The 12,368-nt window shown below is 44.2% G+C and overlaps 1 protein-coding gene across 5 annotated transcripts in view; it reads left to right on the plus strand.

The window, feature by feature from the left end:
* Positions 1–3,059: 3,059 nt before the first annotated feature.
* DYNC1I1 (dynein cytoplasmic 1 intermediate chain 1) overlaps positions 3,060–12,368 on the plus strand; it is a 246,183-nt gene continuing 236,874 nt past the window's right edge. For 3 of the 5 annotated variants that reach the window (XM_039522377.1, XM_039522379.1, XM_039522380.1), the window contains exon 1: positions 3,061–3,332. The gene's annotated coding sequence lies outside the window, so the exon portion shown is untranslated. Of the gene's footprint in view, positions 3,333–12,368 lie in introns of all 5 variants that reach the window. The other 2 variants (XM_039522378.1, XM_039522381.1) reach the window with 1 other exon arrangement.

Raw genomic sequence — 12,368 nt, forward strand, 5'->3', positions numbered from 1 at the left:
TTGATGAAGTGGTCCTGCGACCTCGTGGGGCCTCGGATCAGGTGTGCGCAAATAAACAAGTGCAGGAAGAAGTGCAGCCAGAACCCCAATAAGAGGTTCTGGAAGAGTCAGAAAAGGGGCTGCAACCTGGCACACTGAAGCTGGCTCGGGGTATGAGGAGGGGGAGGCCAGGAAGGCTCACGGGGTAGGGGGCCAATGGAAAGCTCCAGAGGGCCTGGAGTGAGAAGTGGGCGGGGTACACCCTCTCACAGGACCCGCTCGAGGGGCAAGGTGTGGTGTCTTAGCCCCCCGCCAAGAAAAGCGTGGGACCCCCCATACTAACATTGGCCATCTCGTCACAATGGACTTTGCAAATATAACTATCAAATATTGGACCTACCAAACCTGACAGTATCATTTAAATGTTGCAAGTGTGCATGTGACAGAGAATGGGATATAGGCAGATGTAGTTTTATTACAGTCCTTTATTTTTATATTATGTTTACATAAACTTTTTCCCAAGACTGTACCTTAATCTCAGATTTGTGTGTCAGGTGAGTTGAGAAGTGTTTTAATATACGGGCTACTATACATATTTGTATCACTGCCCTCTTTTGTTTGGAATACAATACGTCAGATCTGCCCCATTTCTGAAGTTTCATTATCTTGCCTCTAAATGCTGACCTAAAAATATGTTTAAAGGGCTAAAACTACTGGTGTTTGAACTCAAAAGTCAAGACATTCAGAGTTCAGGATGCTTTGAGAACCTGAACTCTGTCCTCTTGCACATTCACCTTATAATTATTTAGTTACATGATCACCTAATATCAGATGGCTGAACATAACTACTTGCAAAATTTTACAGGTATGAATTAAATGTGAAGATACAGAATTGGGACAGAGTCTGGGTGATGCTGAAAAATGTATGTTTGTTCTGAAGTGATGTTGAATAGATATTACTAGCAATGATGTTTTCTTGAGAAAAATGAATATCAGTTATAAATGGTAACAGTGTCATAGAAATATTAGTATTTTACATAGCACCTTGTATGCCCATGGTGCTTTATAAACAGCTAAAAAGACAAGGTGTCTGTCCCTTAGAGCTAGCAATCTAAATTAGATCAAGAATTCAACAAAAATGACAAGCCTATATTGTGCAGGGGTAGGGAATGTAAGAAATCAGTGAACACAAGGAGTATAGAACTCATTGAGTTGATTAATTTTACATGTTTCAGTTTGGCCCCTGGGTTTGGTAACTCCCAGGAGCACCCCTAGAGCACCTTTTTAAAATATAGGTAAAACAACAACATTTGTTTCTCTCCATCCCATGGTATAATAGCTGATTTCAAAGATAAATTGTTTTTTTGTATATGCACCCCAGCCATTCTAAATTTCCTTCCAAGCTTTCATATGAAAGACTACCATTGACTTCACTGGTAGCCTGTTACTATTTATTAATTTTTCATTTTTTTCAGCACCTTCTCTTTTGACATTGCATTCTCTGACATCTTTATCCTTTGAAAAGAGTAGGTGTCATCTAACAATGAAGCTATAGACTTGAGATCTATTCCCATGCCAATTAACCTGGATGTAGCACGTGTCCCTAGGCCAAAGGTTGGAATGTAGTACATACCTAAAGCATGTCTGTACCTTGAAGCAGATGTCCCTATTCGAAAGATTTGAATATAGCACATATCAAAAGTGCATCTCTGTGGCTTGGATTGAGGGTGTACTGTGGTTTTAAAGAAGTGTGATGTGAGCAATTATTGAAACACGGAATTACATTAGTTTGTAACAAAAACATAACAAAAATATAAGGCATTTAGGATAATAATGTGTCCTTTGAAATGGCCAGTAAAGTATTGCTAAATACTACATCTTAGCATGGACTTGGTCTTCCTCTGTTTTCTACAAGTGCCTAACATTTTGAGTGCTACCATAATAACAATAATAGTAGATTGCAGAAGCAGAGAGGGTAACATAAGAACATAAGAACATAAGAAAGGCCGTACCGGGTCAGACCAAAGGTCCATCTAGCCCAGTATCTGTCTACCGACAGTGGCCAATGCCAGGTGCCCCTGAGGGAGTGAACCTAACAGGCAATGATCAAGTGATCTCTCTCCTGCCATCCATCTCCATCCTCTGACGAACAGAGGCTAGGGACACCATTCTTACCCATTCTGTCTAATAGCCATTTATGGACTTAGCCACCATGAATTTTGCCAACATGGCAAAATGGTCTGGCTTTGCCAATTCAGGAACGCTGCATGACAGCAAAAGCCCAATCTTGACTAAAGCCTCTTTCTGTGTACTCCTGTCAATGGCACAACAGCTACTAGGGAAACTTAAAGGAAAGAGAGAATCCGTGGGGTGTGGGATATTTGCTACCTTGCCTCCAATAGAATTGCTGACCACTGCATCCTTAACAGCAACTGACCTATCCTGCAAAGCTCTTTGTTTTTGGAGTGAGATCTGTGATTCAGTGAAGCTCAGCTGAGTGTGATTGAACTGGATGTGGCATGAGGGTCCGATGCCTTTTTACTGGGATCTGAGCTGTGTGCCAGATGTGGCAAATTCTTCTGCACCACTTGCCCTGGTGCCTTTGTACCGTGGGGTGAACGTTGTATGTTCTTTGGAGTTGCCTGTAATAGTTGGTGTTACTGACTAGATGTGGCCCTTCCCTGTGCCACAGACTGGGTGTGGCCAAACTCTCCTACCTTGACATGGAGCATATCCTTGGTGTCTGTCACAGACATGGATCGCCAGGGATGGATGTGCGGCCTTCCCACCCACGTGGCTGACGAGGTGTTTATGTCACAGCCTGGATGTGGCCCAAGTTCTCTGCCACAGCCTGGATGTGACTTGTGCCCCAGACTTGGGCGGGAGCCTGCTGCTCCTGTGTCACAGTCGGACACCTGCTACGCTCCCTTTCGGCCGCTGGGTCCCCGCGCCAGGGCCTGGCAGGGAGAGCTGCCGCCTCAGTGAGTGTCTCGCGGGGGAGGGGCTGCCCCTCCCCGCCTCTCTCGCTGAAGATGCGCGGGGCTGGGCTGCAGAGAGGCGGGGAGATGTCAGCGCCAGGGGCGAGGAGGAGGAGGAGGGACGCGGCTGTGCCCGGGAGGAGCCTGGGCAGCGTGAGGCAGCACATTCTCCCAGCCGCAGCAGCAGCGGTAGCGAACCTGCTGCAGTAAGGGGGCACCACAAGAAATCGCAGCAGCAGCAGCAGCAGCCATTTGGGATCCAGCCTGCCTGTGAACGCCGTGCTCCGTCCACCTCCTTCCTCCCTGCTGCCCGGGGCCGGGGAGCGCCGCGCACAGCCGGAAGCCCGTTCCACAGCTGGCGGGGAGCACAGCAAGGTATAGCCTGGGCGTGCGCGCGTGTCCCTTGGGGTACCACTGGCAGCATCACTTGCGCTGGTGCTGCGCTGTGGGATGGCGAAGCCGTGCGCCCGGGATGCAGGGCTGAAAAGCATGGAAGGGTCCGGGCTGCAGCCGCAAAGGGGATGAGAAATGCTGAGTCTCTCCCTTTGATCATCTTTCCTACAACTAAAATAAAAAGCATCCAGCCTGCGCGCAAAGGGGCGGGGGGAGGGGAGGAAAGGCACTGAAAATGCCCCCTCCCCCCAACCCTCAACCTGAGAAACAGCTCGGGATCCCTCTGCGGTAGCTGACGGGATGCAAAGTGGTCTGGTGATTGTAGCGCTCCCCTAAATCTGAGGGTGCGCTCCCCATCTGGACAAAGACCGGGAGAGCGTGTGCAGCAGGGGAGTTACTGGGCTCTCCCACAAATACAACTAGACTGGTCCTGGGCTGTAGAGGGACCAGTCCTGCTAGCAAGGGGATGGACTAGCTGGCCTCAGAGAGCTTTTCCAGCTTTGATCTCTCTCACACACTCACTCCCTCTTTCCCTTTCAAAAACTTTGCCTGGGGTGAGAATTATTAACCCCGACACATGCCTGCCCCCCTGTTCTTGTCCCAGTTTACAGCAATACCCATTCATATCAGTACATGGTCAGAGCAGGTGCCTCCTACTACGCTGGGCTGGGTGGAGAGGAGAGGATATGGTGCTTGGAATAATTTGGTTTGTGTCTTAGCACTGAAGAGGTTAAATCAAAACCGGTTCCTATGTTTAATTTCCTGTTTAATAAAAGGAACAACCGGCTTACTTAAATCCACCAAAGCAAACAGAATTAACATTCAGTCTTCTGCTATAGCTAGTTTCACAACAGGGTGTGACAGAGTGCTAGGTGGGAAACCCTGAGTCAACACTCTGTTCACAGGAGCTCCAGTCAGGCATAGCAGCTTGGAGCTAAGGAGCCAGACCTGTGCCTAATGTGTGGGTAGGGCAGGGCAGAAAGGCTAATTAAGACATTAGCCAGAGCCCACAAACAGGCACAGGAAGGCAGTGAAAAGGGCAAAGCAGGCAGCCAGAGAGATGGTGCTCCCTTTGCTTGTGAAGGTGCTAGGTATGCTGTGAAGGTGGTGGGACTCAATTATAAATAAACTGCAGAGGTTGTTGAACCAGCACAAGGGTCTCTGCATGGTTTTGTAGACGGAGACAGAAGCAGGACCAAGGAGGCCCTGTGACACCGGGTTAGTAAACGATGGAACGAGAGGCCATTTTCCTATGATTAGTGAGCTTAAATCAATTTCTCAATATAATGTTTTTATAGTTGTCTGTCCATTCCTGGGAATTCCCAAAGATCAGCAGGCAGCATAAGCCCCATCCCCTTCATATATATTATTGTTTGGAATAGCATAGGTATAATAAATATGCCATGCAATACCCTGTCCAGAAGCCTCTCAAATGTGTCTGATGCATTACACAAGTCAAAAGCCATACTTTTAAATTGTCACAGGCCTTGCCCTGGTGTGAAAGCAATCTTTTCCCTGTGCCTTGGATCCACTTCCACTTACCAGAATCACTTTTAAGATCCCGTGTGGAAAACCAGACCGAAGTAGCATATGATTGCACATGAGTGTTAATACAGGGTACATTACTCTACCTTAAATACTTATGTCCTATAGAATCTAAACAGATTAAAACATTGTAACCTAAAGAATACTAGGGATGAAGTGGAAAGGCCTGACATGTTCTAGGCTTTGGACACTTGCACCTGGTAATTTATCTTGACATAATTTTTTCTTGATCTCCTTTTCTGTATGAGGAAATAAAGTTACCTGTAAAACATGCCAAACTTTCAGCAAAGTTCTATCAGAGGGCGGGGAGGGGGGGAAAATCACACACCTCTCTGAGGCTGAGAATGTTACCAAACCCTCTGGATGGAATTCTATCATCGTTCACCGATGTACCGTATCTTGATGCTTCTAACATGTCACCTTTTTAAGAAAATGAGATGTTTTCCTTCTAGGGGGAGGCTCCTTCAAAATCTCTTCCTTCTTTCCTTTTCACTCCTTTTATGTGCTCAGTAGTCCAAACAGGGGCCCACTCCCCAATTTAATGAGGAGTGATAAAGCTCATCAGTGTTCCTCTGAGCCTCAGCAAGAGAGGTGCTTAACCACAATTTGGAGTGTCAGCTCCCCCACAGGTTAAAATTCTGCCTCAGGGAGCCTCTGCAGTGCTCCCAAGGGAACCATGTTACCACTGGATCATGAGGCTGTCCACATTGCATGCATTTTTCACCGGTTAAAATCCAAACTTCTTGTCCCATTCTTCTCCTCTCCACATGCACTCCTCAGGGGAGTTCTACCTCTTTGACACATTCCCTTCCTCTTCCTCCCGCCCCAACCCACATAAATGCCCCAGGAGGGCTCTGTAGGGCCCCAGCTCTGTGGAGTGGTGGGAGAAGCACAGAGTGGAACCAGCTGTTTTCCTCCAGACTCTACTCCACATGAAGAGCAGACACCAGCACAAGTTAATATAGCCTGGATCTGAATTACCCACACTGCTTTCCTCTCCACACTGTGAGAACTTCTTTCTAAGGACAGCTGCAGTAGAGAGACAACCAGGAACAGCCAAAGTTACAATGGCTGTTGGAAGATGGTGGCTGGGTGGTAAAGGTGTAGGCAAAGTGCACTCAACCAAATACCCTTTTTTCTCCTTTCAATCTCTGGGTGTTGCAGTTAAGGGTCTGAACTCCTTTCTTCTTCTGTCGGAGAGAGGGGGCAATCTACCCCATCCCTTGGTAGTATGTTTCAATGGTGAAACATCTTTTCCTTTATTTCCAATGTAATTTGTTTCTATCTTCAGCTTCCAGCCATTGGATCTCATCATGTCTTGTAACATAGATTGAAAAGCCTTCTTTTATCAGATATCTTTAGAGTAGGTAATCATAGACCAAGTTCAAGTAACCTTTTTACCTTGTCTTCAGTTAAATAGATTGAGCTCCTTAACTCTTTTGTTGTAAGACATGGCTTCCAGATCTTGAATCGTTCTTGTCTCTTTTCTGAACTCTCACCTTTTGCAACATTCTTTTTAAAGTGTGGACACCAGTGCAATATAGTAGGGGAAAACTGTGCGGAGAGGGGATGCTAGTATTACTCTTCCAAGCTCCAGCTGCAATATAAGCTCCACCCACTTGAGACATGAAAATGAGCTGCTCCTCTGAGGAGATTATGTAGATGTTCAAACTATGGGCTCCCTGTCACAGGGGTTTCAATAGTCTTCTGGGCTCTGCTGGGCTCCTTGGGTGTGCATTCCTTCTGGTGGCTCCTGCTTCACCGAGGAAAAACCTTACTGAGGTATCTCCCAATGTCACTTACTTGTGGTGCCAAAATGAGCTGCTGCTACTCTCAGAGTAGATTGTATAGACCTTCATAATATGATCCTTTCTCTTCTTCCTTGTGTGCTTTGCTGAGTGGGGAAGGAGATGTTGACATTTGAAATATCATAATTGACATTTTGAGGTAACACTCACTGACATGAATGGAGCAGTTCACCCGTCTCCGATCTATTGTTTCAGGCTCTCTGCAGATGCAGGCAGACCAGCACTCTTTTCACATTTTCAAGGTTTTCTTTGCAAACACGAGGGCTGGAAACTTAGCCAAGGTTTACACTAGAAGCCAGAAGCAACACATGGAGGGGCCATGCAGGGACACTTGCCCCTTCCCCCATACCCCAGATTTCTGCCTTGCATTTGACCCTGCTCACTGAAGTGGTGATGTAGCAGGGCAGAGCCCACCCTGTCCCCTGCCACCTATAGATGCAGTGGGCTGGGTGGGTTTAGCCTGCTTACCTCCTAACAACCAAGTGCCTTCCCCATCTGTGTTCTCCACTGGGACACAAAACAGCTGGTCTAATGGGACTGCAGTCTGCACTGAGCTCCCCTCCTCCTCATCTCGATCCCTGGGCTGGGCTCTCTTCCATGATGCTTCCAGGCTCACACCCTCAGGCAAAACAGCTCCCGACTGCAGCCTCACCCTCCTCCTGCAGCTAGTCCACTGGCCAGGCATCCTGTGGGATGGGCCTTCTCACCTGTGAATGGCTCTTCTCTGGCTGCCAGCAAAAGTCCAGCCAAAGTCAGCAGGCAAGTTTCAACTTTCCCCATATCTCCCCTCCTCCCAGAGGCGATATGTGGGGTGGTCATGTGCTCCTCCACCCTCACCATCAAGAGGTACCTGTCACCTGCACTGCGAGCACTTTTTCTGGTATAGGTATACTGGTGTACTCTATTGGCAAAGCAGCCCTAGTGTGGATACAGCTTATATTAGAAAAATATGGGCTTTTGCCAGTATAGCTTTTTCCAGACCCCTCTTCTTCCCCCACTCCCACCTCCAAGCAAAATAAACTGTACTGGCATAAGCCCAGTTTTGCTTGTATAAACTGCATCTACCCTAGGGGCTTCTGCTGGCACAGCTGTGTTGGTGAGGGACCACAGCTCTTCAACCCCTGACCGACAGAGCTATACCATATAGCTTGGTCCTGCTAGTGAAGGCAGGGTGCTGGACTCGATGACCTTTCAAGGTCCCTTCCAGTTCTAGGAGATTGGTATATCTCCAGTTATTACTATTACTTTACTATTACCAGCAGAAGTTTGTAGTGCAGACATGGCCTTGCTTTAAAAACAAACAAATAAGTAAATAAATAATAAAAAATCTGAGATTTTGAAAAACAAGATGGCAGCTGATATGCCATTCTGGACCAATCTAAGTCCTACTGCTACTTGATAGTTCCCTATTTATACATCTAAGGATTGTGTTAGCTCTTTTTGCCACACAACATTTCATTGGGAGCTGATGTTCATTTGGCTATCTACCATGATTCCTAAGTTCTTTGTGGTCATTGCTTTCCAGGGTACAGTCCCCCGATCCTGTAAGAGTGACGTACAGTCTTTATTCCTAGATGTATGACTTTGCATTTGGCTGTGTTAAAAACATATGTTGTGTGATTGGGCCCAGTTTACCAAGTGATCCAGATCGCTCTCTGTAAGTGACCTGTTTTCATTTACCACTCCACCAACCTCTGTGTCATCTGCCAAGTTTATCAGCAATTATTTTATATTTTCTTCCCAACCATTGATAAAAACAATGAATAGCAGTGGGCTGAGAACTGATCCCTGTGGAACTCCTCTACAAACACATCCATTTGTTTCCCTGTTAATCCATGGGATTATATACCAGGATCTAAAGCCAGTTTTCACAACAGTAAGTGCATGGGAAGCTTTTTGCCTCAATAATATACACAAAACATGCTAAGAAAGGCTTGGTTACAGTAAACATTACAGTAAGAGAGGGCCCAGTGCAGGAGTGACAAAGTTTCTGGAAATCATTTTCTGGGATCATAATGCACCATGGAACAATGTTTAAATTATTGCAATGACTAAGGGCATAGGGCCAAGTCCTGCCCTTACTGAAGGCAATGAGAGTTTCTCACTGACTTCAGTGAGGGGGTAGTCAGGCTCATGGAGTGATGCAGGTAACCAGCTATGCACACGATTGGAAAGCATGGGCCTGATCCAAAACCTATTGAAGTCAATAGAAGTCTTTCCACTGACTTACACCGGGCCTGATACAAAGCCCATTAACAGCTGTGTTTTGGCCTACGTACATATAATTGCATTATCTGATGAATAATCAGTGTTCAGATGACTCTTGAGTCCCAGCAGTTAATCACAGAGCAAATGTACCTTTTTACCCTATTTTACACTGGTCCCATGCCTGCATATTGGCTCCATGGGCCTGGAGAGAATAGGCTGAATCCTCCTGAGATATAATCCCTCCCTGAAGTCCTGGTGCTGCTCCATGTCCCTTTTTCTTCTCTCCGCACTGTCTAAATGCCCCAGTTTGACTAGTAGAATAATCAAAGTTTAAATTAATAAAGTGAGTGATTTCATCAGCATCACTCACTAGTAAACAATTACACAGGGACATTTTTAGGAACACTGCTTTGTATTTCCCAATCCTCCTTCCACATCTCTTCCCTCTCTCCATGTTTCTTTGGGTCTCTCTCCCATTTATCAGTTCAGTTGTTAATTGGGGGCAAACACAACCGAAACTATTCCTGTTGTAACATCTAATGAATACAGCAGGATTATCGGTATGTTAAAAATGTGGAATGACACATTCTTAAGTGTATTGCTCTGTGCTATAGTGATGTATAGGACTGTGTACTTCTGTCTCTTCATTCATAACAATAATGTACTGGAAAGATTTTTCCACTGCAATTCTCACAACAGTAACAAAACAAAGTTAGTGACTTATCTAAACGCATGGTCCTGGTTTTACAATATGTATTACATGCACAAGAGTCGTAGAAGTGTAGGACTGGAAGAGACCTCAGTAAGTCATCTAGTCCAGTCTCCTGCACTCAAGGCAGGACTACATAATAACTAGACCATTCCTGACAGGATTTTGTTCAACCTGTTCTTTAAAACCTCCAATGATGGAGATTCCACAACCTCCCTGGGCAATTTGTTCCAGTGATTAACTACCCTGACAGTTAGGATGTTTTTTCCTAATGTCCAGCCTAAACCTCCCTTGCTGCAATTTAAGCCCATTGCTTCTTGTCCTATCTTCAGAGATTAATGAGAACAATTTTTCACCCTCCGAACTTTCCTACACATTGGGCTAGTTTGCTCTTTTGCCCTTAATAATGTCTCTTTAAAAAACTGCCAGCTTGAACTTGAACTGTTTCCGCCCTTAGATTTGCTTCCCATGGGATCTTACCTATCAACTCCCTGAGTTTGCTGAAGTCTGCCTTCTTGAAATCCATTGTCTTTATTTTGCTCTTCTCCCTCCTACCATTCCTTAGAATCATGAACACTATCATTTCATGAGCACTTTCACCCAAGCTGCCTTCCACTTTCAAATTCTCAACCAGTTCCTCCCTATTTGTTAAAATCAAATCTAGAACAGCCTCTCCCTCTATTTGCTGTCTCCACCTTCTGAAATAAAAAATTGTCTCCAGTTCATTCCAGGAACTTGTCAGATAATCTGTGTTAGTTTGTCCATAAGCAATCTAAAAGGGCCATCATTTTAATTTGTTGAAGTGTTCAAAGTTATATGGGATGTTGATTTTTTATTTGGTCAATTTGCTTTCAGTTGCATGTTTGGCTCGTGCTGAACCAAAAACTATTTTTAATATAACCCTAAAATTAAGGATTTAGATGGAAAAAAGGGTCCCATTTATTCACCCAACTACATTTAGAGATAGACAGGTGAAACATTTCAAATGTTGGAGAGAAAAAAATGTTTCTGGATGTTTAAATGTACAAAATCTGTGTGATTTGGGAATTAAAAATGCATACAGATCCAATTAAAAATTTGTATACAGAAGTTTAAAAACTGTATTACAATTGTGTAAACCCAAAGTAACTCTTCCAAATCTTTAAGAAAATGTTACATATTAAGAGAACTTACTACAAAATTTACACTTACACTTTAAGGCCCTGATCCTGCAAACTTTATCCATGCATGGTTGCTTCATTTAGTTTTATGGGAGTACTTTTATGAATAAAATTACTCATGTGCTTAGACATTTGTAGTATTGGGCCCCAAATATGTGGGTTTAAGTTGTGCAAAATCTTATTATATTATTCCGATCATATAAAAATATTGCTTTCCAGAGATAGGATGGCAGAATTACTGTTAAGGGCCAGAGTTTGATGTCCTGAGACATGTGCAATAATACCACTTGCCATGAGTTGTCCCATTAAAGTCAGTTGGGCTACTTGTGGAGTAAGGGACTACTCAGTGCGAGTAAGAATATTGTAATTTGGTTTTAAATAAATATACAAAAATTAACTGTGCGTACTAATGATTTGTTCAGTATCAGAGGGGTAGCCGTGTTATTCTGGATCTGTAAAAGCAGCAAAGAGTCCGACTAAGTGGGTATTCACCCACGAAAGCTCATGCTCCAATATGTCTGAGAGTCTATAAGGCGCTACAGGACTATTTGCTGCTTTTAATGATTTGTTCACAGACTGTCAAACAAATCATCCCATACTGTACATGGACAAAAATACCCCTAACAACAACCAACCTAAAGAAAATGTAGTTAGTGTTATATGCGATGCCTGGAGTATTAACAGAGTAGCTTAAAAATCTTTAACCTTCTGGAACTAAATGAGAAATTTGACCTAATCATATCCCCAAGCGTGCAGTTATCTATTCAAGTGCATAATCTGCTGCACTTGGCAAAGCTTGTGACTGTTGTATCCCTGCCTTTCACTATCTCCAGAATAATAATAAAAAAAATGTGCTGATGGGATCAGAAGGTATTGTAATGAAGACAAAAAAACAGTGATGCCGTTCTGCATTTGTGCTGAGAAAGCCCATGGGAAAACTGTCCCATTATTTCCCGCGGCATTTTCTTCTTTGGAGAAAGTTGATTACTTTAACAGTGAGAAAACAAAAGAGAGTCTATTTTTTTACCCTTATTCAGCCTGTTCATATTCCTTGAAACACATTATGTAAATTCTGTATTATTTTATATTTACCATTTAGGCCTGGTAATTATAAATTAAAGCCCATTTAGTTTTATTGCACCAGTCCAAGCACAGAAGAACTGAAAAGAGAAGGATAATTGTATTTTCTGTAACTGATAAAGACTAAAAGGATAGAAACATTGCAGTCTTTTAGCTAATGCACTTTGAGTCTTGGGCCATGCCTACACTAGCGAGCTTACAGCAGCAGAGCTGTACCGATGCAACTGCACCGCTGTAAGATCGTTCATGTAGCCACTCTATGCTGACAGGAGAGAGCTCTGCCATTGACATAATAAAACCACCTCCATGAGAGGTGATTGCTATGTCAGCAGGAGACGTTGCACTGTCCACACTGGCGCTTCTGTTGGTGTAACTTATGTAGCTCAGATGGGTGGTTTTTTCACATCCCTGAGTGGCATAAGTTATACCAACAAAAGTGATAGTGTAGACATGGCCTTATAAGTGATCCTTTCTTTACAGTTTACTATAGCCTTGTGATTATTATTTT

Source organism: Mauremys reevesii, linkage group 2 (genome assembly GCF_016161935.1).
Source record: "Mauremys reevesii isolate NIE-2019 linkage group 2, ASM1616193v1, whole genome shotgun sequence".
NCBI classification, from domain to species: domain Eukaryota; kingdom Metazoa; phylum Chordata; order Testudines; family Geoemydidae; genus Mauremys; species Mauremys reevesii.